This window comes from Diceros bicornis, chromosome 27 (genome assembly GCF_020826845.1).
Source record: "Diceros bicornis minor isolate mBicDic1 chromosome 27, mDicBic1.mat.cur, whole genome shotgun sequence".
NCBI lineage: Eukaryota > Metazoa > Chordata > Mammalia > Perissodactyla > Rhinocerotidae > Diceros > Diceros bicornis.
Window position 1 is genome coordinate 3,586,689 of NC_080766.1, and position 26,807 is coordinate 3,613,495.

Sequence of the window (26,807 nt, forward strand, 5' to 3'; positions counted from 1 at the left end):
CTTTGGAGGGAAAAGATAAATAAATAAAATCTTTAAAACCCTCCAGAAAAAAAAAAAGGCCACTAAGGTTATGAGTATACAGCTACAACAGCTTAGTGGCCCAACAAACGCCATCCTTTTAAAATCTAACCAGAAACGAAATCACCGTGCCTGTTACTATTGCAAAAATCCTGGTCATTTCAAACGAGACTGCCATAAACTCAAATGGGATTTAGGGGGTGACAACAATAAAAAGGAATAGGGCTGCTCCGAGGATTATGAGAGGGCATTTCCCCTCCTCCTCACAAATGCCGTAGGGGAACTTGAGATAACTATTGGAGGAGAAACTTTAAAGGTCCTTGTAGATACCGGGGCTACCTTATCTGTCCTCAACTCTACCCTTATTCATTACCCTTTCCCTCGGAGTAAATGGACAGTTCAAACGGTAGGGGTTTCGAATATTCCAATGCAGGTTTTTAAATCAGAACCAATAATTTTTCAATTAAGAACCATCACAGGAAAAAAATGTGTTTCTCCTGGTTAAATGTGCTCCAATTCATTTGATTGGACGAGATCTTCTAGAAGCATACAACGTCCATATTGCCTTTTCACAAAAGGGCGAAATGCTTCTAGATTCAGAAAATCGGGATGCTGACCACACTGTAATTGCTGAAAGGTTGATGATTGTGAAATCAATGACTCAAATAGAAGAGAAAACTGATGACCTGTTATTACAAGTGCCTAGAGAATTATGGTCATCATTCTCTTCAGATATTGGGAAAATTAAATCAGCCACTCCTATTAAGGTGACTGTTGACAACTCTAAGCCTCTATCTAATATTCGGCAATATCCACTTAGACCAGAGGCATTAAATGGTATAAGCCCTATCATTCAGGAGTTTCTTGAAAAGAGACTTATAATTCCTTGTACTAGTCCCTGTAATACACCTACCTTGCCTGTAAAAAAAGCTGAATGGGAAAGGCTGGAGATTTTTTCAAGATCCGAGAGCTATAAATAACATCATGATTCCCCGACACCCTGTGGTTCCTAACGCACACACTTTGCTCTCGGCCATTCCAATTAACAGCCGCTATTTCTCAGTCACTGATTTATGCAGTGCCTTCTTCAACATTCCCGTGGAAAAGAATAGTCAATATCTTTTTGCCTTCACGTGGGAAGATCGCCAGTATACCTGGACAGTGATGCCACAGGGCTATACTGAGATGCCCACTTATTTTTCCCAGATAATCAAGGCTGACTTAGTGAATATAGAATTCCCTAATGACTTCACTTTAATTCAGTATGTGGATGATTTCTCTTGTGTTCAAACACTAAGTTGGATTCTCAGAAGGACACAATTTATCTGTTGCAACAGCTAGCATCTAAGGGGCATAAAGTGTCCAAGGACAAATTATATTTTTGCCGGCCTGTTGTAAAATTATCTAGGACACTTGATATCTAAGGATGGACTGTTGATTGATTCTGAAAGGATTAAAGGAATCCTGGCTTTTTCTCTCCCTAAGACAAAGAAACAGTTAAGAAGACTCCTAGGACTAACTGGATATTGCAGGAACTGGGTACCTAACTTTTCAATTATTGCCCAGCCCTTATATACATTACTAAAGTCTGACCAGCCTGATGTAATTGAATGGACACCAGAAGGAGAGAAGGCAGTAACTACCTTTAAGTCTGTTTTGGCCCAAGAACCAGCCTTAGGACATCCTAATTACAGCTTGCCATTTTTCCTCTTCATACATGAAGATAAAGGAAATGTCTTAGGTATCTTAACTCAAAAACACGGAGGTCGACATCGACCTATAGGGTATTATAGTCAGCAGTTAGACTCAGTGGCAAAAGGGCTTCCGCCTTGTATGAGAGCCATTTCAGCAGCAGCGCTCTTATGCAAGACCACTGAAGAAATAGTGATGGGGTCTCCTTTGACTATCTATGTTCCTCACTCAGTCTAATCTCTCCTAAAATCTCATCACACAGCATTACTCTGTCAGCCGACTAGCCTCCTATGAAGTTCTGTTGCTCTCTGCTCCTAATATTACCTTAGCCTGGTGTAATAATCTTAACCCTGCAACTTTACTTCCAGCATCACAAGAAGAAGATGCCCACGACTACATTTATTAACTAATTACCTACTTACTCCTAGGAACGATTTGCAAGAAACTCCCATTGACAATGCTGATCTAATTTGGTTTACCGATGGATCTTACTCAAAGGATGAACAAGGATGTTATCGGGCTGGACATGCAGTAACATCTTCAGTAGATGTAATCGAGAGTTATTATTTACCAGAGATAAAGTCAGCACAGCAAGCCGAGTTAATTGCTTTAACTCGAGCTTGTCAATTGGCCAGAGACCAGGTAGCAAATATCGACACTGACAGCCGTTATGCTTTCGGAGTAGCACATGACTTTGGAATGCTGTGGAAACAACGAGGGTTTTTAAACTCTTCAGATCAGCCTATAAAGAAGGGGAAACAGGTTGCAGAATTATTACATTCTATACAGCTGCCAAGACAACTAGCGATTATTAAAATACTAGGGCATTCCAAATCTGATACTTTGGAAGCTAAAGGAAACCGGCTTGCTGATGCAGCTGCTAAACAAGCAGCCTTGAAGGCTTGCCCTACCCAGCCTCGAGAATGCCTGCTGCTTCCTAGTAACTCTGCTAACCCAGGAAAAGACTTCCTTCTACAGGCCCAAGAAGTGGCCACGGAAGAAGAAAAACAGATATGGCAGTCAAAAGGGGGAATTTTAGACCCCCCCTCACAGATGTGGTTTGGGCCCAATAGGAAACCCATAGTACCTGTTGGAGCACAATTGCCCCTGCTCCAACATATACACCAACTAACCCACTGGGCACCTGAAAAGATGATTTTATGAGGAAAACAATACTTTTGGAAACTTTCTCCCACAGTGGCCCATAAAACTTATACTCATTGTGTTATATGCCCAAAGTAGAATCTAGGGAAACCACTTCATGGGTCACAAGGTCACTTCCCCCTTCCTAAGGGACCCTTTGAGGTATGGCAATTGGACTTTGTCTAAATGCCACCATCTCAAGGATATAAATGCATCTTGGTAATGATCTGTATGTTCTCACATTGGGTTGAGGCACTTCCTTGCAGAAGAGCAACGGCTCTAACAGTAGGTAAATTACTATTAGAGAGAATAATTCCTGCTTGGGGAATTCCTACAGAGTTACATAGTGACAGGGGAACTCATTTCACTGGACAAATAATTAAATCTATTTGTAATATTTGGCCAATAATGCAGCATTTCCACTGCGTTTGCCATCCCCTAACCTCAGGATTTGTGGAAAGAACTAATAGCACGATCAAACTTCAATTGACAAAGCTTTCAGAAACATTTAATCTCTCATGGCCAAAAGCTCTTCTGCTAGTTCTCCTCAGTCTTAGGTCTACATCGTTTGGTAAACATCTACTGTCTCCTTTCGAAATAATAACTGGACGACCTATGCAATTAGATGAAGAAATGTATGAACCAACTTTACTTAAAGGAGATATTTTACATTATTGTCAAGGTCTCATTGAGGATCTTAAAAGAAATGAGAAACTGGTAGCTAATTCTTTTCACAGTAAGCTCCCGGGAGACGAAGACCTTAAGGATCATGGATTACAACCTGGAGATTTTGTTTATTGGAAAAGACATCTGATAAAGGACTCTTTGCAGCCCCGTTGGAAAGGACCATATCAGGTGCTTTTAACCAATCCATGTGCTGCAAAATTAAAAGGCGTAGACTCATGGATTCACATTTCTCATTTAAAAAAGGCTTCTCCACCTGAATGGACTTCAACTCCAGTCTCTGACACCCAACTTCGACTGATCAAGATGAATATCTCCAAACTATGATGAGAAGAAGATGACATCTGTTGTAGACAGCTGTCCCGAGACTCTGGACCAGGCCTGTATTCCTAACCTTATATCTCCTCATTTAAACCCTTGTAGTGTTTAAGATTTATGTAATTGCTAAAATAATCAATTTCTAGATTGCTTTACCATTTTCCTACACCAATGCTTTACCCTTCAACTTTATAAGATAGATTAGAACCTAATTACACAACCTGTTGTTGATTACAAAAAAAAAATGTCATTTAAGGTTTCCCTACTGCTTTGTTTTTCCAATCTATATCTGAATGGCCCTCTTAATGCAATGTTTTTCTGCAATAGGCACATTTCTTTGCTACACACAGAAATCAGTCCAACTGTTGGCTATGTGGCCAACTTCCACTTTCTAACACCTCTGGGTTGCCTTGGTGGGTCTTTCCCTTTCGAGGCACAGATTGGAAAGCTCTCAAGCAATTTATTGTGATAGAAAGATCTAGTTCTAATGTTCACAGTTCGTCTGATATTACTAATTATGATCCTGAAACATGGTCAATAGCCCATACTATTAATAATACAGGACACGGTTATTCTTTGTCTGTTACTCAAACCATCCAATTATCCCAACAAATTGCAGATAAACAAAAGAAACCAGACATTACAGTAAAAACTATGGAAGGTTTCACACAAATTTGGGATGGATATGTTTGGCTTACTCCTAGCCATGGATCTTTAAACATACCAGCACCTTTATGTTGGGAACAGAGAAATCATTCCAAACAAAATCTACCAAATTACACTCTAAAGATGGGCTGGATATCCCCCGAGTCATGTCAGAATACTATTATACATTAAAAAAGTGATTGGTTTGGAACAGACTGGTCTCGAAGACCAGGCGTCTATTGGATGGCTCCTAATGGAACTCAATGGTTATGTGGAACAAACCTCTGGCCTTGCCTGCCACCAGGATGGCTAGGGCGCTGCACTCTGGGCTTCTCTTGGATAAGGGAAAGATTCGACCAGAGCTAATATCTGTGGCCAATCTGCCTCTCCTTAAGGCCAGATGGGCTCATTCAGTGTTACACTGGTATGACCACGTAGCAGCTATATTTGCTCCTTCCTTGGGGCTGGAAGACGTCATATCACATATAGAGGCTCTGACAAAATTTACTCAACAAGCCCTTAACGATAGTCAGGCAAGAATAGCTTTCTTAAATACTGAAATGTCTTTAATGAGAAAAGCTGTCCTTCAAAATAGAATGGCCTTAGATATTCTTACAGCAACCCAAGGTGGTACACGTGCGATCATTCAAACTGAATGCTGTGTGTTTATACCTGACGAGTCTTCCAATGTGTCATCTCTACTAAAACACATGAAAAAACAGGTGAATGCCTTAAGCGATCCTATACCCAGCCTTGATTTGTTTGGTTGGCTCCCTTCTGGTATTGGTTCCCTTTTTCGATCTGGATTGCAATTCCTATTTCTATTACTTCTTGGAATTATTGTACTAATCATAATATTCAATCTGATTGTTCTTTCTTTACTTAGTGTTGTAAGACTGGCATGCAAACTAGAGTAATGGTGGCTCAGTGACTTGAGATGGCCGATCAATCTTATAACCCTGGACAAATTTCCATTTCTGATAAGGACTATGCCTAAAAACTCATTTTAAACTAATCTTTTAAAAAAATGTTTAACTATTATCATTGTTACCATACTTGTTCTATAATTGTGCACAATGTAACATAAGGGGCTATATATATTTTTTTGAAAAAGTGCATATACAATGTTTGTGCAACAACCTGAAATTAATCCAAAACCCATGAAATGCTTCCTCTGTTTATATATATATATATATACCTCTTTGCTTGTCCACAATATCCAACTAATTCCACCCAACGTGAACAACTGGGCAAATAGACGAGATAAAAGCCTGGCACTGAGGGACATGATAGACCCAGGGCATGCAGGAACCACCCTGGCTCTGAGGGACAATATTTTGATCATCAATGCTTTCTATTGAAAGATTATACATCAAAAGGGGGAAAATGATAAATAAATGGCGAGTGATAGGATATATTAGAGCACATGAGGAAGCCATTTCGTGTAAAACTAGTTGGGCTTGACATTTTTTTTTTCCCAAAAGGGGCCTGTAGCCTCTGTTCATCCATTATATATCCATTTTAAGCAATTAACATGTCCCAAAGACAAGAACAATGCCCTTAAGATGTAAATGCATCTTCCCCGACATTGGCATTTCCTTAAGGATAAGCATTTCTCCCTAGGCTAGGATTTGATTGCTGTGCTCATCTTGTGACCACCCAACTTGAGACAACAGCCACGCCCATGGAGACAGCAGACCTGATACCCACCGTGTCCATTAATCGACTTGCCAACAGGTCAATGTCGTGGCTATTGTAAAAGGGACATTGCAATCACATGTGGTACACGCTCTTTGATGGTATATAACCACTCTGTACACCCCACTTCTTTGGAGTGCTCCAATTCTTCATAAAAGGGCTCTCCCGGGCTATATGGTTCTCAAAGGTTGGCTCATAATAAACTCAACCCAATCTTGATTTATATATTGGTTATAGATTATTTGCATCGACATTCTATTTGTCCCTCCAGTATCTAAACACAGTACCTGACACATTTGGGGCACTCAGAAAATGTTTGATGAGTGAATAAGTATGTGGGAGACCACACTGACTGGAGCAGAAGGGGCTTTTCAGGGAGTGGTAGAAAATTCGCTCACATTCCTACCATAGTAGTTGAGACTGTGGGCTTTGGACCAGTTTGTCTGGGCACCAATCCCAGTTATTCCACTTTTAACTGGGGAATCTGTGCAAAATATTTACTCTCTGAGCCTTAGTTTCCTCATCTATAAAATGGGGCTACTGAGAACTCCTGTCTCATAGGGTTTTAGTGAGATTGAAATGCATTAACTAATATAAAGTGCTTAGAAGAGCTGCTGGCACATAGTAGGCACTTAAATGTTAGCTGTTATTTTATCATTATTGCTCTTATTTCTGAGCAATACTCTGGTTTTGAATAGATGCTTTCATAATATAGTTGATCCTCATTATTTGTGGATTCCGTGTTTACACACTTGCCCACTAGCTAAAATGTACTGGCAGCCACCAAATCAACACTCTCAGGGCTTTCATGTCCATTTGCAGATATGCACAATGTGTTGAAAAATTTGATTCACTCGACATGCATGTTCCCAGCTGAGGGGAACAAGGTGACGCTCTGCCCTCTTGTTTCAGCCCATACTGTAAACAAGTGTCCTTCTTGCAGTCTATTTAGTGCCCCATGTCTTATCTTTTTGTGCGTTGTGTTGGTGACTTTGCTGTTTAATATGTCCCCCATGTGTAGTGCTGCAATGCTGCCTGGTGTTCCTCAGGGCAAGAGGCTGTGACGTGCCTTTACAGAGAAAGTATGTGTGTTAGACAAGCTTCTTTCAGTCACAAGTTACAGTGCTGTTGGTGTGAGTTCAATGTTAATATATCAACAATATATATTAAATAAGGTGACTTTAAAGAGAAACACAGAAAACAAGGTTATGTATTGATCAGTGGAAGAAAATGTGACTAAGGCTTGCAGGAACCTAACTCTGCATTTCCCGTAGGAGCAGTGGGTCATATTCACTGATTCAGTGTTCACAGTGAATTTATAGAATGTCACACTGTGCATAATGAGAACTGACTGTATCTTATGTAATCCTCACATACTCCTTTATAGTAGATAGGTAGGGAACAGGGTGTCCACATTTTACTATTCAAGTAAGGCTATTAAAGACCTTATGAGCCAAGTAGAGAATTTAAAATGTCTTGTGCTCACCATAAGAACCATGAATTTTTTCTTTTTTTTTTTGGTGAGGAAGATCAGCCCTGAGCTAACATCTATGGCCAATCCTCCTCTTTTTGCTGAGGAAGACTGGCCCTGGGTTAACATCTGTGCCTATCTTCCTCAATTTTATATGGGACACCGCCACAGCATGGCCTGACAAGCAGTGCATTGGTGCGCACCTGGGATCCAAACCTGGGCTGCCAGCAGCAGAGTGTGAGCACTTAACTGCTACGCCACGGGGCTAGCCCCTAGCCATGAGTTTTTGAGCAAGGAAGAACTATGATGAACTGATGTTTAAGGAACAATTACCTGGCAAGAGACTGTAGTATTGAGAGGAAGAGGGAGAACTGAGCCGGAAGGGAGAACCAGCTGTGAAACTCTCCAAGTATTCCCATTGCTACGTGAGGAGATTCAGAGCTAAGGTGTTGATGTGATAAATGAAAAGTAGCAGCCAAAGGATGAAATAATGGATTTGGTAACCATATATAGGGTGTAAGTTAGGCTGTGGTTCTCAAAGTGGGGTCCCTGGACCAGCAGCATCAGCATCACCTGGGAACTGGGTAGAGATGCAAATTCTCAGGTGCTGTTGCAGACCTGCAGAACTGGAAACTCTGGGGTGGGGCCTGGCAATCTGGGTTTCAACAAGGCCTCCTGGTGCTTCTGGTGCCCATCAAGTTTAAGAGCCAGGGAATTAAAGAAATGATTCCAACACGTCACCATGCCCAGGTAAGCCGCAAGGCAGGGAGGTGGTATTTGTTTGGAGGATAAGATGCATTTTAAGTTTTAGGAAAAAATAGTTCAGCTTCTGTTTCATTTTAAGGGTTCCAGAGATGCCATTTTAGCTCTCTGCCTGTTGCCAATCCTCCTCCTTTTTTTTCCCCAAAGCCCCAGTAGATAGTTGTATGTCATAGTTGCACATCCTTCTAGTTGCTGTATGTGGGACATGGCCTCAGCATGGCCGGACAAGCGGTGCATCGGTGTGTGCCCGGATCCGAACCTGGGCCACCAATAGCAGAGCGTGCACACTTAACCACTAAGCCACCGGGCAGGCACAAGACCTTCTTGTTAATTTTTTTCTGCTCATTCTCTTGCCTGTACTGTACGCTTGAATGCAGAAACAAAAAACTTGAATTGCCAAATTCTTTTTTCCTGAGATTGGTAAATTAACTTAAAAGTCTTATTGAAACCTGTGGAGGAATGGTTAGCAGCTTTCATGATTTATGTCATCTCTAAAAATCTGGGCGTTGATCTACATCAAAAAAAGTCCTTGTTTATATTACACATTCCAATAGGTTACATTTCTGATTCCTGAATATGGAATATTATCAAAACAACTGAAAAACCTGGTCATGGAATCTGGACTCTGTCACTTTGCCAAGAATTTGCCTCTTTATGAATTAATGACGCATGAATTCTTTGACATTTTTGTAAAGATCGGAAGAGAAACTCTGTAGTGTCTCTGAATGTGGCAAGACGGGGAATTCTCATTAGACCACATCCTTGGGTTCTTCTCTCGTGTTCAATAGGCCCTGGTGATAGTTTGTGTGCTCAGGTGCAGCGCCACTCCCCCAGCCCCCAGTGTTCCATCCTATTCTGGCCTGTGCCTTCTTCAGGGGGTTCTGATTACACTCGTCCACAAGGGTTGGAAAGAGACATTGTAACATGAGGATATTCATCATCTTATTTTATTTTATTTTTTTAGATTTTATTTATTTATTTTTTCCCCCCAAAGCCACAGTAGATAGTTGTATGTCATAGCTGCACATCCTTCTAGCTGCTGTATGTGGGACGCGGCCTCAGCATGGCTGGAGAAGCGGTGCATGCCCGGGATCCGAACCCGGGCTGCCAGCAGCAGAGTGCGTGCACCCAACTGCTAAGCCACGGGGCTGGCCCTTTTTTTTTTTAAAGATTTTATTTATTTATTTATTTATTTATTTTCCCCCCAAAGCCCCAGTAGATAGTTGTATGTCATAGCTGCACATCCTTCTAGTTGCTGTATGTGGGAAGCGGCCTCAGCATGGCCAGAGAAGCAGTGTGTTGGTGCGCGCCCAGGATCCGAACCCGGACCACCAGCAGCGGAGCGCGAGCACTTAACCGCTAAGCCACGGGGCCTGCCCTCATCATCTTAAAACAAGGATTAATGGAGAGGAAAGTCTCAGGGTGTGTGTGCTCCGATGCACTGCTGTTGGGGTGTGGCCGCAGTGACCACTGTGCTCCCAACAGTCCCCACAATGGCTGTCTCAGACGTTTGATCTCCTGGTGCAACCACAGCAGCTGTTGACAGAGTTGGGCTCTTGTAGTGGTTCAGTGTCTTCCTTCAGATTTTGTGGCTCTGACCCTCCTCTGCTCGCCCCCTTCCTATTCCTATCAGCTGCATTGATTGCTTATAGTTGTTTCCTAGGAGCCACTGTGTGTAACTGTATTTCACAGTGTCTTTAGAGACCCACCCTCACTACACGAGTCACTGTACAACAGCTGCTTATCCTGGTGTAGCCCATGTTCATCCTCTCCAGTGGAGCTGTGAAGAACCCTGCTTACTCGGAGCTCCTCTCATTCTCATGCTGCTGGGGCTGTTATGAAGCTGGGCATCTCATCTTTGTTCTCATCAACATTACTGTTTTCATCGATTATTCTGAAGTTGGAGACGACTTTGTTAGTAATGTGGACACTGACTGTCACAGGCAATTTTATGTATCTTCCCCAACAGCTCTGTGAAGTAGGCCTGTGATTCCCATTTTACAGGAGGGGACACTCAGGCTCAGAGAGGTCGAGTAGCTTCCTTCATGCAGTGTCTTGGTACATTTTGAGTCTCCACCTGGAACTCCACCTCTCAGGTGTGTGCCCTTAGCTGGTGTTCGACTTTGTGCCTCTCTACCAGCCTCCCCAAAGGCACAGGCCCCATCCTGAGTCCATTGTCTGCTTGATGGCAGTCACCCTGCACAAACAGGCCCTGGGCGGGGAGTGGACTACTGGGCCGTGGTCCTCCAGCTTACCCTGGGAAGGTACTAGGTTTCTTGCGAGAGCTGGAGCAGTGGAAGATACTGACCGTCACTCACCTGGAAGGTTTGTTGTGTAGAAATACTCCACTGACTTTTTGCAGGTGTCGTGTCTTCTTTGTCTTCATTGCTCCTCTGGGCTTTTTCCTACAGTCCGTGCTGTGCAGTAACATACAGTACAGAGACTGGTGAACATAATGCTGTTGTCCTGCACCAAATGGTCACATCATTCATTTTTCTAATTATGAAAGAAATACATATTGTAAAAAAAGTCAAAGTACACAGATCTATATAAAGTGAAACCCACCCCTTTCATCCCCTTCCCTGAAAACTCACTCCCCTACTCAGAAGCCACTACTGTTAACAGGGTGGGGTTTATTCTTCTGGAAATTTCCTATGAATTTATAAATACACATAAAGTTTTTTAACATAAATTATGTAACTACATCGTTTTGCAATTTGCTGTTTCCCAAATCATATATCAAAGACGTCTCCCCTTATCAGTGCACATCATTCTAACTTACCATTTTAGATGTTTTAGAGGTATTCCAAAGAACAGGAATACCATAATCTGTTTACTTCTTCTTTGATAGAGATGGGATTACATCCAGTTTCACTATTATACATAATGCTGCCGTAAGATCCTTGTATGGAATTAATTACACTGCTATTCAACTGCTCAATTTGCTTTGTTTCCTTTTAGTCAGAGACTATGACATAAGATTTTCATGGTAATTATAGGGAAATTAATTTTATCATTGAATAAATACATTTATGGGGAAACTGGACTTCAAGGTCCTCCATCTCAATATTGTGGAGAAAAATCATGAAACTTAGAAAGTGTGCTCCATCACATTCTAACAAGTCATGTTAACAATTTAAAGTTGAATGTTTGAATAGCCTCTACTGCCTCTCTTCAAAAGACGGATGACTTTTTCTTTTCTTGAAAACTTCTGACTCCAGGGGCTCTCAGTTTGGCTAGAGAGGATAAGATATTGGTGTTGTATCTGTTTCTCTTCAGCTGTAAGCTGCATCTTCTAAAGATCATAGAATTGAAGATGGTCCAATCGATATATATGATTTGACTCAAAAATTCAAAGTAATGAACCTAAGAGAGGAATCTATAACTTGGGTTCTTAGTAAAAAATTTCCTTTGATATCCTTAAGTTTCTGTGATTACTAGTAAAAACTCACCTATGGGTGAAGAGATGTAGTTCTTCTGGCAATGTCTGGCTTGAACATCCATAGTTAAGCCTGCCACACCGGTAGGAAGATTAGACTTGATCTCTTGAAGACCTCTACCCTTGGTGTTTGACCTGGGAAAAATAAGAATTTAAAAAAGCTGCTGTTATTAGCACTCAATGCTAGATGCTCATTAAAGAGTGAATTTGATTTGGTAAACCAAAGGGAGTATAAGCAGAACAAAGTCTTTAAAATCTATAAAATTTCAAAAAATTCTAATTTTTTAAAATATAACTCTATTTTTGCCACAGTGCAAACTGTGTATATATGAATGAAATATCCCTCTGTCCATTTCTTAACTTGTTTCCATTGATTTGATGGATTTATCCTCTAATCCGGATTCCAAGTGTGAAAGAACATCTTGGTCCTTCAAAGAAAAGAAGCCATTGAAATTTGATTTTCTTTTAGCTCGGCATCCTACAGGTTTGAAGAATAAATGATCATGTAATGATACAACGATTCTGAAATCTAATTGTTAATTAGAGGGGTGTAAGGGATGATTGAATGGTGTTTCATCCCCATGGTCAGGGGTATTGTACACATGGATGTGTAAACACGATTCAGGAAGCTGCTTCAGCCCCGTGACATCCCTGAGAACCACAGTGCAGGAGGATCTAGGCACACAGCCATCTGCCTCGATCTCCTGGGTTACATGTAGATCCAGGGGTCTTGAGAGTGGTTTCAGAGCAGCTAACTTTTATCTATTTCCCCCCTTCCTTCTCTCCAGCTTATCTCAAACAGTCTTGACTATCATATTTTAAAGTAAGACCAATTATAGTTATTTACATGAGTTTCTTGTTCATTATTGCAGAGTAATATTCAGGCATACCATTAAATATCATTTAATTGACCTAATTAAATTTGTCATACCTTATAATTGATTAGAACACTAAGTTTAGTTCAGAGTTTGATATTCACCAAATGTGTTAATCTGCTTACAACTGCCATGTGTCTCACTCCTCTTAGAGATGCATCTTTGGCCCATCACAAGATTTTAATGAATGAAATCATCATAAATTAAGATAATGTACTGTCTTTTGGATGATAAGGAGGCATATGGGTCCATTTTGGAAATATGCCCATCTGTCTTTGCTCCCCATGGGAAGTTTCTGGTCACTAGGTCTCCAGGTGGCTTGCACAAGCCCTAGGTCTGTAATAGTTTGGTGCCTCTCCTTCTACTTGGGGTAGAAATAAAAGAGATCAGAGAGACTTATTAAAGTTTTGGTTGCATGAAGTCTTCGATGAAGAATATCCATACATATTATTCTGGATAGCTCTCTGTTACTAAGAGTACTGGTTACATTAAGGGCTTGTCAGGAACCGTGAAAGGTATCATATTTTACCTTACCTGCAAGCTAATAAGTCAGCCTACCATGGTCTTATAGATGCTGGCAAAAGAAACTAGACCCATGGGTCAGAGACAAAGGACTTAACGACACAGCAATAGCAGTGGCCCGAGTATCAGCATTTGCACCGGTTCACTAAATCCCACTTCCTACAGGGTGATACACAGTGAGCCAGCTGACATGCAGAGGGTTGCAAGAGCTCAGAGCTTAAGGAACTCAAATCTTTGATAATGGACAGGAAGTCTGCTGACCTTTGCCCCAGGGAGGGGTGTTATTTCTATTATATTGGGCAGTAAGCAAGCCTGCCCTTTGCTCCAGAGGAGGCCACTATTTCTATCTTCCAAGGCTGACAGCTCTATACACATCCTTGAAAAGATATCCTGGTTTCACTGGCTTTCAAAGATAAGCTTGACTGAGACTCGATCATCATTCAGTTCTTCTGTTTCCTTTATTGAGATTGTGCAAATATGCTCTTTTCTCTGTAAAGTTCACTAACTTTATTCATACATAAGGGATGCTTTTGGTTTTATTTATTAAGTTGAGATTTTCGTATTAGAGCAAATGATGAACTATCATGGGTTGGGTCTGAAAGTATACTTTTCCAAGATAAATGTGAAAGAAGATCAGGGCTCACAGAACTCTGCCACAAGGAGCTGATAGCAACTCAAATGATTTTAATTTGAATACTGTTTTGTACAACTTTCTTCCATCTTCCTTCATCCTCTCTGCTTCCTGTAACTCCCATATAGGAATGGGGCAGTTTCAGGGATTCACTGAACTCATTTACAATATTCAAATCATTTTGTCTGTTGTGTTTTTTTAATTGAGGTAAAGTTGACATACAACATTATATTAGTTTCAGAGGTACAACTTAATGATTCAATGTTTGAATATATGTTGAAATGATCAGCACAATAAGTCCAGTTAACATCTGTCCCCATATATAGTTACAAAATTTTCTCATGTGATGAGAACATGGCGTATTTCAAGATGCAGAAGAATCAACGATGATGTCATACTTTTCCATATACAGCTTGATGAATTTGGACATAAGTATACACCCTTGAGACTGTCACCACCATCAAGGCCACAAACATATCCATCAACTCCCAAAGTTTTCTCTCACCTCCTTTATTACTATTATTCTGTGGTAAGAACTCTTAATATCTACTGTATTAGCATATGTGATGTATGCAAGACAGTCTTGTTACCTGTAGGCACTATGCTGTAGCCTACATCTCCAGAACTTATTTATCTTGATAACTGAAACTTTGTATCCTTTGACCGTCAGATCCCAAATTCTCCATCCTCCCAGCCCCTGGCAACCACCATTCTAACCTCTGCTTGTATGAGTTTAACTATTTTAGATTCCACATATAAGTGAGTATTTGCCTTTCTCTGTCTGCCTTATTTCACTTAGCATAATGTCTACCAGGTCCATCCATGATGTCAAAAATGGCAGGAATTGCTTCTTTTTTCAAGGTTGACTAATATTCCATTTCTTTATCCTTTCATCCGTCAGTGACATTTAGGTTACTTCAGTGTCTTGGCTATTGTAAATTAGCTGCAATGAACATTAGAGAGCAGGTATCTCGCGGAGACCCTGATTTCAATTGCTGTGGCTATATACTAGAAGTGGGATTGCTGGAATCATATGTTAGTTTTCATTTTTGGAGGAAGCTCCATACTGTTTTCCATAATGGCTGTACTAGTTTACATTCCCACAAGGGTTTCTTTTCTCCACATCCTCACCAACATTTGCCACCTTTAGTTTTTTTGATAATCGCCATCTTAACAGATGTGAAGTGATAGCTCATTGTGGTTTTGATTTGCATTCCCTGATTAGTGATGCCAAACACCTTTTCATACACCTATTGGCCACTTGTATGTCTTCTTTGGAAAAAGTCTATTCTGGTCCCTTGTCCATTTTTTAATTGAATTTTCTTTTTGTTATTGACCCAACACAAAAAAAGAGAACAAAATTTTCAGGCATTATGAGTGCTTCCCAGTTGATGCAGATGGTTTTGTAATTACAGTGGTATCAAAAGATCATGTTTCGTGCTTTTTCTTCAGCTTGTTATAAGACCAGCAGTAGCTGCGGCATGGCAGATAATCGGGATCTTCTGGGTTTGGAGGTTTACAACATAACTAAGTGGTAAGGAATTTTTTATTATTCCAAGGAAATTATTGAGATCATAGTCCATGGAATCCAGGATTGATAGGGGTAGGAGGAAATTAAGGTGAGGATCGGTGATCTGGCATTACTTCTTATCTTGAGGGACAGGTATCCACTGTATGAGTGTTTGAATAAAATTATTAGAGATCAGGAATTTGTGGTGAGTGAATATGTTTTCTGAATTATTTACTTTGAACATAACCATTTGGATTATGTGAACGTCTGGGATGTGGGAGTAAGTCGCTAACAAGGGCTGGTTGACAATGTCACTATTGATTTCACTTCTATGAACACCGAGTGGTCAATGGATTAAGCAAATGAGTAGTCAGAAAACACAGAAATGGTGGGATTTGGGATTTAGTAAAAGATTGGGGACCGACTGTCCTGAGAGGGAGTGCTAGGACTTGTACAGTTGAGAGTGACAAGGACAAGAAAGGAATGGAAACACACTCAAACAAGGAGGGGGTGTTAACAGGATGGAGGGAGAGAAATGATCTGGAGTAGCCTTGAGTTTTGACCTGGAGCTTTCTGTTCTTGATGCAAATCTGCCTGATGACATCCCAGGACACAGGTCAGATCCCCAGAGGATAGAGGGAGGGTGGAAGTACAAAACAGCCATGATAATTGTTCTAAAAAGGCAGGCTTCCTTTATCATTTGACCCAATTTCATGATTTATTTTTGTAGGGTAAGAGGAGAAGAAGGATGATAGTCGTGTCTTCACAGAGGAAGCAGCGTGACTGTGGGAACTAGTCCAAACCAAAGCCTGGTTTAAGCACCTCCATCCCTTTTAGGATGTCCAGTGACATAGTCAAGGGGCCGGTTACTAGAATCCCATCCCATCCTAGCAGTGACGGGTCTCTGGGAGGACACCTTGGACCAGCCCCACCAGGTCTGCTGGCCCGAGAGACCGCAAGGACTCCAGGCCTGCAGCAGTGCAGGACTACTGGTAAGTCCTTTCAATCTTGTCAAAGCGTTGCAAAAACTTGCACCTAGTCACACAGGTGAATCCCTGCCAGGTGTGCTCGCAGGTGGTCTGTACTCCAGGTCCCATGCCCACTCCTGCCGGTCATCAGATTTGACAGAGATGATTCCAGGAGCTGATCTGGGCATTCCACAGCTTCACTGCCAACAATTTCTGGTGACTGTGGAAGGTATCAGGAAGGAGGAAAGGGCAGTGAGGAGCACAGGAGAGAGATTGGTGGTAGCACTGATGGCGGACAGACTTGCTAGCGTGGCAGAGAAAATGAGGGGCCAAGAAGGACGTCCTGACAGCAGATGAAATGGAGCAGGCACCTCAGTGAGGTCTCATGGCTGCGTCCCTAATGTTTCCTTGCTTTGAGCTCTTGAAACTTTAAAACATACCAATACGTTTCTTTTATTAAACTCTGCTGTGTGACATAGAAAATATAGACAGCGGTTTCTTTCTCAGGTGAGAGGTTGAGTTTCAGGTGAGGAGAGAAAGATCTTCTTTTTTCATGCTGTTCTCTCATTTTCTTTTACTACGTACATCATTTATTTTTACTTTCAACTCAGCAGCGAGTTACCAACGTCACGGGATGATTCAGTTTTTCCCCTCACAGTCACAGTAAAATGTACTAAAAGTGGATTATTCTTTTTGTGTAATATTCCAATAGATTCCAAAATATTGTTTCAAAAGCACTTTGATGTCTATGTACTCAAATTAGGTATTTACTTCTAGGTCTCCATTTTTATGTTCTTTGTTGCATGCTAATTCAGTGTTGCATCTAAGGAAATACCAGATTTCCCTCAGTTTTTTAGATCCATATGTGTTGGAAATTTGATTCATGAAGATGGACATGGCAGCTGGGGGATCATGCTATTATCAAAAGAAGCCTTTTCAGCATCAGTAATCTGACAAGAACCCACTGCTTGTTGGGATTTAATTGTCTATTTGAGGGATCAAGCTTTCACTGTTGGCACTTCTCTTTCTCTTTGGAGGGAAAGTACGGCCTTCCCATTCTTTCCATTACCAAATCACTTTCCTGGGTGGCTGTGCCGTGTCAGGAAGGGCCTGGGATGCCGGGAACCAGAATTCATCCTCAGCTTCTGGCTGTCCTGAGAAGGCTTCCCTGGCAGAGTCCAGCCTGTGTGTCTGGGTGACACTTGCAGCCATCAGAAAGGAGGCGATAACACACAAGTGCCAAGCGATTCATCTGGCCCTTGTCTTACAGGGTGTTCCCAAGGGAAGAGGTTCAAAATGCCACTTGGTAACCCTTTGAAAGCTGCTAGTCATGGGTCGGGTTCTTGGTGTGAGATCAGAGCAGTGTCTATTCACCACCAGATGGGGAGCATTTCAGTATTTTAATTGGTAAGGCTGTGTTCATGTATGTCCATGGATCATCAGTTCCGTGGCATTCCCTGCTGGACCCCCCAACACCCCTGTCATGCCTCATCTTTCAAAGCTCCAAACAGGGTTCACACCCCAGCAGCTGGTTGTAATGTAACCACAGCACAAGACTGGGGAAAAAAACACAGCCACCCAGGGGTGACACACTTTAATGACTTGGGCCCAATTACCCCATTTGGACGAGTTCAGAACACCAACACTGAGTGTGTAAACTGGAGGAGTGCCCAAGACCTTGGACCTCAGAAGGACACGAGCTCAGAATTCACCTTGGACAGCAAGGGACAATGTGGGGTCACTGACTGGCCAGGATTATGGTCCCTTATCCTGGCAAAGCAGAGCTCACTCGGGCTCCATCAGGCCAAGCCAGGGAGGAGGCTGGGGGCCTTCTAGGGAAATTCTGCCCTAAAGGGAATTGCATAAGGAAGGCAGGGGTGCTGAGAATGCTAGTTCACAGGGAGCAGTCATGTTTATGTAACAAGGCCCAACAGTAGCCTTAAAAGCTGCATCAGAAATCGTTCCTCCTGGATACGAAACAAGCAGGAAAAGGAATTCAGAGTCCTGGACAAGGATCCCAGCAAGATTCAAATCTAAGTCAGGGGTGAACACGGAGCCCCTAGAGGGGCCTGAGGAGGGAAAGTCCTGCCTGCCTTTAGTCCATTTGCAAATCACCTTTTCGGGCCTTGTCCTCCCCACGTGCACGTTTTGATCTTTTTTACATTGTTTTCCCCACTTAGAACCAATGCAATTCCAGAGATTGAACCAGAAAACTAACAAGTTCCTAAAATTTGGTCAAAAGAAACCTCAACAAGAGAAGCAGAAAACAATCCCTGTTCCTCCAGAACGTAGAAAGGCAGCCCCTGCCTGTGGCACAACATGGTCCTGGGTAGTGCTGTTTTAAAGACATCCACATTTCAGTGGCTGTTGCTCTGCCTGTGAAAGTACCTTTAACATTTAAATCCCAAGATAATGGGCGGGGAGCCCTGTCTGCTCCTGGAGGAGCTGAATGATACTGAAATGAACTGGTCCTCGGAGTTAGGGGGAATTGGGAGTGTCCCAACTAGCCAGGGAAGGGGCTGGCCCTTCTCCCTTCTCCCACATACAATAAGCTGATGACCCAGAAGAGTTCTTGATTCAAGGAGAAATGTGAAACTCTGTGTCTCTCTTACATGTGTACAGAAAGCAACAGAACCACACCACAACTCCCAAGCTGTAAAGGGAACAGGACTTTAATATAATATTCAAATATGGCATTTATTATTTACAACGAATAACCACTGTACCTCCCCAATGGGTGAATAGGTGCTGGGGGATGTCAGGGAACTGGGATGGGGTTGTCCCCTCTTTCTTGGGCTTCAGGGGACCCTAGGAATCAGCTTACAATGCTCCCCTTCTTGTCAGGTGGGAGGAGCTGGCCTGGTGCATCGCAAGCATCCCAGCTGTGTCCCGGCTGCTGAGGATGGGGCTGTGATCGGCCACTGGTACGGGGCTCAGTATTGGGGCCTGGGGGCTGAGTAGAAGTGTCGGGTTATCTTGGGGGTCCTCCCTCACTATCATGGCCCCCCACCCTGTCCCCACTGCACTGGGTGCTGCAGACCCTGTCTCAGTGCTGTCAGCCACCAGTACCCCATTTGTCCCTGCCACGTGAGCGATCATTTAGTATCACCTATATCATAGAGGAGGAAACGGAGTCTCAGGAAGCTGAAGAGAGTCACCCCAGTCACAGGACTGCCCAGTAGTGGAGCTGGGATCCCAGTGTCAGCTGTCCAACTCCCCAAGGGCACACTTAGCCCAAAGCTTTACTGAACCCCTAGGAGTCAGTCATCCCGGCCCAGACACTCATTTACCCCTGACCTTGATGATGGGGGTTCTTCTTGGCCTTGAGTATTCTGCTGCCCAACTAGGTCTGGGGCTCTGGCTGGCAGGACAGGCTGTAGCTACAGGACAGAGAGGCACCTGTGAGCCTACCAGGAGCCTCACCTCTGGTGTCCCCCCACTGCCTGCCTAGTAGCTGGAGTCTGGGTGTCCCAGAGGTCGCCATGTAATAAGGCCTGGGGATGAGTGGGGGACCATGGAGACAGGCTCTCTGGACTGGCCAACAGAGAGAGCACCCCTGCCCTCACCCAACTCCTGCCCGGCCTCACCTCTCATTCTCGTTGAGCAGCTCCATGTCCTGGAACCAGGCCCCAAATTGCTCCTTGGGCTCTGGTTGTAATTCTTTGCAGCCACCTGGAGCAGCAGGATCTCCCTCATGACTCGGTATTCCTGGGGCCAGAGGGAAGGAGAGGATGCAGACAGGGCCTGGGTGGGGGATGCTGCAGGGGCCTTGTGGGGGGTGAGGAGTGGGGCAGGGGACCAGTCCTGGGAACCCTCCTTCCCTCCAGTTACATCCAGGCTCTTCCTGTTCTCAGAATGGGAATAATCTGCCCCTCCTCCAGGATGTTTTCCTGGATGTCATCCTCCCCTCAACCCACCGGCCAATTGGATGGGTCTCCCACTTCTCTGTTCTCAAACTCTTCCACTCAATGTAAGATACAGGGGGTGGAACCAGGGACTGTTCTGCCCAGAGAGTCTCTGATTTCCACCTCCTTCCCCTCCCCTGCAGGGAGTGCCACAGCTGCTCACCTCAGTCCTTTTGTCAAGGTTGATCTCATTCTCCTGGAAGGCAGACAGCCAGAGTCCATCAGACAGAGCCCCCTAGCCTCAATAGCCCTCTATGTCCACCCCTTCTCATGTTACACTACAGCCAGGTCCCCAGAGGGGCCGGGCATGTAGAGAAAACAGGACTTGGACTTAGGCCAGGCTCTGGGCTCCAGAGAATGAGGACATGGGGGTGAGGCTGAGGGACCTGGCAGCACAACCCTCTCTGATGACAGATTTGGAGGCTGAGGCCTCAGGCAGAGGGGACTGCTCAGCCACTTATATGCTGCCTGACTTGGGGGGGGTCCCAACTTCTCTCTCCCTCCATGGGCAGCATGGGAGTTAGAGGCTGAGTCCAGCTCAGATAAAACCTCACACAGCTGTGCCATCAGGCAGCTCTGAGCTTCCCCAGCTTGGGGAACTGGAATGGGTGCCTCAGGCAGAGCCTCTGTTCACTCATCCCTAAGATGGGCCTGCTGCCCCAGCTCCCAGGGGCGGCTGCGAGGCTCGCAGGAGAGATGTGCCAAGTGCTGAGAGCTCAGAGCTCAGTTCGGGGGCTCTCGCATCCCAAGGCTCAGGATCCTGGTCCTCCCTGCCTGGTCCTCAGGTTCACCCACCTCGAGATAATCACCCATTGCCAGGTGCACTATCAGCAGGTCACCGAGGAATGTGCCAAGATAGGTGATGACACCCTGTGACATCGGTGTCCAGGTGGGATGAGCCCTTGCTCTCAAGTCGGCCCCCTGCAGACCCTCCCCTGAAAAGTCCTCACCCTCAGCCTCCTGGCCCACCCCAGGGATCCCACGGGGAGCAGCCTAGGACCCTTAGCAGCCTCCCCTCAATTCCTCCTTGCTTCACACCCCAAGAACACCACACTCCTCCTCCTCACCTCCCAGGGCCGGCTTCTGGCAAATCACAGGGTATGCAGTCCCTGGCCCTCCCCACAACAACCCATCCTGCACCAGCTCTTCCAGACCCCCCTCCTGGTCACTTCTACTGGGGGATTCAGACACTGTGGCACCAAGAGGAAGGGCCCTCCTCTCTTGATTTGAGGCCTCCAGCTGGGAGCGCAGAGCCCCTCCCCCACAGGCACACTCACCTGCTACGGCTGCTGCTGCTTCTCCTGCACTCTCTGGGGGTTGCTCTCCCGGGGGGCAAACGTGGAAGGCCCCTCCTGTTAGGGTCGAGGACAGTGTCAGTGAGGCCATAGTCCCCTCACTGCATTTCTATCCAGCACCACTGGCCTCCGACCCTAGGCATGTGACTCGAGTCAATTGGTACCAATGCAACTCCATCCTCCAAGGTGTTGCAATTATAGAACAAGCCCAGCTCCAACCCTCACTCTGGGTGTCAGCTTGGGCTTGCGGCCTGGCCTCCCTGAGCCTGTTTCCTCATCTGGAAAGTGTGAGAACTCCAGCTACCTCACACGTTCTCCTGAGGACTCAGTGTCACATGACTGTCATCATTGTTCTGGCCCTCACCCCTCCAGGTGGAGCAGGCAGAAAGCTCCCACATTCCTTTCCTCCCTCTTACCTCATCACCCTGTGAGGCCTGCACCACACAATCACCATCCCTCCATTTCCCTGATGGGGAGACAGAGGCCCAAACAGGGGCAGTGAGTTGCTCAGGGCCCACAGAGGAGAGGCCACTTGGCCCTCCCAGCCAGAGGCCCTGTTCCAACATCCTCACCTAACCCCCAGCCCCACCACGGAAAACAGTCCTGTCCCCTGAACTCTCAAAGCTTGGTCCTGGGCTGAGCCGCGGATAGAGAGGATGGGGTGTCTTGGGAGTCTGGTTGAGTGGCTCCTGCCTGCCCTAGTCCCGTGGAATGTCTGGCCCCCAGGCTGGGACAGATGCCATGCCAGAGCCTTCTCCTCCCCAAGGAAGCCCTCAGGACATTCCCCTTCACTGAACTCTTTCTTTATCCACTCAGGAACTGGACGCCCAAGCTGCCACCTCTGATCAACAGGGAAGGGGGTGACAGGACGCTTTGCTTCCTCGTTTACATGAAGCTCCTAATGTCCTTGCAGCAGGATCCACTAAGAATCCATCAGTTGCCTAGATGCTACTCATAAGCCACCTGGGGCCTATGTCATTGCCAACAAGGCACTCAGGTGAGACTCCCGTGGTTGACTCGAGTGACTGCTCTAGGGGTTCGGGGTGGGGAGTCCCAGAATGCACACACATCTGTCTCTGGTGCAGCCATTCAGACCCAAGGATGAACAGCCTGTTTGTCCACCTGGGCCATGGGAATCCCCTGCTGTGCCAGTCCCTGGAACAGGCAGGGTGCCCTCCCCTTGGAGATGTGGTGAAGACAGAAGGAGCAGCAGGGGCCTGGCTTCCTGAGGACAGGTTTAGGCTGAGGGCTAAACCCATCCCAACCACCCAACAGCCTAGAAGCTACATCCAGCAGGATGGACGTGCATGGAAGCCAGAGACCTGTTGATGGCGCCAGCTCGGCAACTCCTCCTGGAACAACCCAGCCAACACCACTGTGTCCCATGACCAGGGCCTCTTGCCCAAAAATGGCACCCTGCCAGCCCATGGGCTGAACAGATCCCTCTGCTTGTTAACCTGGACAAGATAGACAGGAATGTTTCAGAGAAAGTTCAAGTGAGAAACTATCAAACCACAGCCTGCCCAGTCCCCCTCCCCCCTTGGCCCCTCCTCTCTTTCCAGAACCCCTGCCTCCACTCTACCTTGCTCATCAGTTCTCTGCTCAAGGATTCGTCTTGGCTATAGCGTTCCTTAAGTTTTTCAGAGCTTTTCCTGAGGGGAGAGGAAAGAGGGAAGGATAAATTTAGGGATAATGTGAGGGGTCTGAGTGCAAATCCCTTTTCTTTGACAACCTGAGAGATTCAAACTGCCTGGAGGAGCGTTCTCACTGGGGTCCTCTGAGCGCTAAGGTCTCATGGGAATGGGAGGGGGCTCTCCTGTTGGTCACTGGGGTCTCCATTCCCTAGCTTACACAGCAGCTCTGTTTTGACCACTTTGAGTTTCAACTGGGCGTAGAGTTCTTTTGCTATAAACTCTTGAAAATCTCCAATGTAGCTCAACCCAGTGCCTGGCATTTAGGGAAAATGAGTCCTGAAGCAGAACTGGTGCACTAAGTACCCTGGGAAGCTTAGAGAACCCCACTGAGGCCCAGGCCCTGTGCCCAGCATTTGCTGCCTCCCAGGAGTCCACAGGTGACTTAGGGGCCAATGGCAGACATACAGGAGATCCCCCATCCACCCTGGTCCTCCTATGGAGAGGAGCCTACCCACTGAGAAATTTCCCCTGTGTGTTCTTCAGGTGGCTTGTGGAGGTTGTCTGCAGAGCAGAGATGACAGTGCAGGGCCAGGAGAAGTTCTTCAGGATCTCGCACTCCTGGGGAAGGGAAGAGAATGAGCTGTGAGGTGAGGCACTGGAGCCCCGCTTGCTCTAGCTTCAGTCCCCTTCTATTTAAATCTCCCCTCCTGGATGAGACAGATGCTCAGGGAGCTCCAGAAGGACATTTAGGACCCAGAGAGTAACACTCACAAGGAGGAGGAGTTTAGCTCAACCCAGGGAAGGAGCCAGGTAGGAAGTAAGCATCCTCCCACTGGGACCTGGAGTCCCAGCGTGCCCCTGGCAGGAAGGGCCTAGGGACTTGCAGGGGCTTAGACCACACACTTCAATCCTGGGAGCTGATAAAGGTGGAGAGGCAGTTCCCAAGTCTCCAGAGAGGGGCTCCACTGGGCCTCCCGCAGCACACCTGGGCCACCTGGACCCAGTGCTCCACTACACTCGCCCTGTCCTGTGCCGTCATGCTCGGGTCCCCGAGGCAGGTGGTGACGAGGAGGCTGACCACCCTTTTGAATTGGTCAATGGTGGCCTGGACAGTGGGTGCTAGGTGCTCATTGCCGGGCTTGTTCCTCTTGCCCCAGGTGGAGCCCAGGCACTGAGAGGGCACCACCTTCTGGAAGAGCTCCTGGGGAACAACGGGAGTGTCATCCAGCCCTGCCTGTGTCCACAGCCCCCAAAGTCCCACACAGGGGTCACTGTTTAGAGCTGAAGCTCAGGAAGCTCAGGATGTGGCCTGAGCCTTGTGAGAGTCTCTGAGTTTTCTTCTCTGTCCACAGAGGGCACCCAGCACAGGATGACCCATGACCCAATACTGGCAGGGAAGAGAGAAGAGCATTTGCACCCAGCCTGTCCTGGCTAACTCCAAGCTCCAGACAGTGGCTCAACTAGGCTCATCCCAAAGGGGCATCTTCCACTACCCTGATCCACCCTCTGGTCCAACTCCACATTCTGATGCACATTCCCCCATGGCAGCTACAACCACAGGCCTTGTCTGCCTCCCTTGTAGTGAAGTACACATCAGGTGTCTAATAAGTCTTGAGGCTGTTGAGCCTTCTGAGCAGCCGGTTGGACCACCAGGGACTTGGCTGCACACAGTGAGTTCCCCTCCACCACTGATGGGCCAGGCCCACCCAGCTTTCCATCTCTTTTACCTCATGGAGTCGGCACAGTCACTCGGTGCAACAGGTCCTCTTAGTGTCCACCTCTACGGTCTGCAGGTGGACAGCAAAGGCTTAGACAACAAAGAAAGTTGCCCAGGTCGTATGGTTGGTAAGGGGTGGAGCCGGGATTTGGACCCAGATCATAGGAGTCCGGATCAGGTCAGGGGCAACGATGGCAGAGGGAAGGCCTGTCCCACCCCGCCCTGAGAGCCCAGCTGCTCACCGCATCCATCACGGTCAACTGTTCCACCACCAGCTTAGGAGGGAAGGCCGTGATGTTGGGCTTCTTCTCATGCTCCTTAACAGCCAAGGTGGAGATGGACTTCCCACTAGAAATGATGGTCCAGGTGACTCCAGCTGAGCAGCTTCCACTCCTGCTGGAGCCGATATTGGCCCTTGCTCCAGCTCCAACACTGCTGATGGAGGGGACGTTGGATCCAGCACTAAAAGGGGTAGTGTCAACAGACCTGGAACCAACTTTACCTCCACCACTGCCCACTGCTCTGCTTCTGCTGCTGGCTGGAGCTCTGGAGCTGACTCTGGAGTGGGATAAACAGAAAGGTTCACCCACATAGCTGACTTTCCATGTGTCCTTCTAAACACAGGAAAGATGCCACTTCCCTTCCAGGAATACCCAGGCTGCAGTCCCCCTTACACTCTGGCTCTGCCTCAGTGGCCTCCAGAAGCTCACACCAGACAAGGGAAAGGGGGTCACAGCAGCTCAGCTCTGAACCAGGCAAGGCGACCTGCATGTACATCCCCTTTAGATTGAAGAAGGGACAACCCCAGTCTGGTCCCGCCCTAGTTCTGGTCCAATACCATCATCTCAAGATCTTGAGTGTGGAGACCCTCTGCTCCTACTGTCATCTCAGAGCAGCACTGGATGTTGTGGGTGGCCTCATACACCTGCCCCTTGTCTAGTGAGTTGATGGAGTTGAAACCATTGGGCAGCTTCTCGACTAACTCCTAAGTGGAGTTCTGCAAAGACTGCCCGGGAGCTGGGTCAGAAGGAATCAGGGGCTGCCTGCACACTGCCACTGGGGTCAACTCCCAAGAGAAAGTCTGCTTCTCAGTTCAGGAACAGAGGGACATCCCTTCAAAGAACTCTGGTCAGGGAGGGAAGGAGATGAAATCTCTAGGGCTCGGTAACACATGAGTAGAGGAGCTCACCTTCTCATGATACCAGCCATGACCTGGGGTATGAACATGACAGATGCACCACACTTCTGACACCTAATAACCAGCTCCTGCCTAGGAATGACCCGCTCCTCATGCCCTGCCTTCCCCCCTCCACACACACACACACACACACACACACACACACACGAAGAGGGGCAAGGGAAGTGGGGCTGATCAGGTGGGATCACAGTTGTGTTCTTCTTGCAATAGCCTTTCCTGGGCAGCCCCGTGTTACCTTTTGCTGCCTCCTGCCAGGCACCCAGAGGCGTCGGGAATGAGGGCTGAGCCAATGTCAGCAATAACTAAAAAGATTCTCTTTCTGGGCATTTAGGGCCCAGATCCTCCAAAAGTTGGGATACAACAACAAAACATCTTTGCCTGTTGACTGTCTCCAGTCAAGTGAGCTAGATGGGGTGCTGTGGGTGCCTGGTTACCAGAGTTCTAAGATCTGTTGAGGTCTATGACCAAGGAAGTGAGGTCATTTTTCAAGATTCCTTTACCTGGTCCCCTTCCCTCAATCAGACTTGCCCAAAGCTGCCACCTGCCCCCCGGGCTGCTCACTCTCCTCTCCCGTGTCATCTCCTGAGCTGTGCACAATAATCCCACACAGCCCTAGCCATAGCTCCCTGGAAACCTAACTAGGGTCCTAGCTTTGAGGAGACAGAGATGAATGCAGACCTCC

General features: G+C 46.1%; 1 long non-coding RNA gene across 1 annotated transcript; it reads right to left on the reverse strand.

Annotated features, from left to right (window-relative positions):
• Positions 1 to 18,999: 18,999 nt before the first annotated feature.
• LOC131423099 (uncharacterized) lies at positions 19,000 to 20,199 on the reverse strand. Its single transcript, XR_009224229.1, has 3 exons — positions 19,964 to 20,199; positions 19,667 to 19,756; positions 19,000 to 19,329 (listed from the first exon to the last, which is right to left on the reverse strand). It is a non-coding gene; the product is annotated as an uncharacterized LOC131423099 (long non-coding RNA).
• Between the last annotated feature and the right edge of the window lie 6,608 nt (positions 20,200 to 26,807).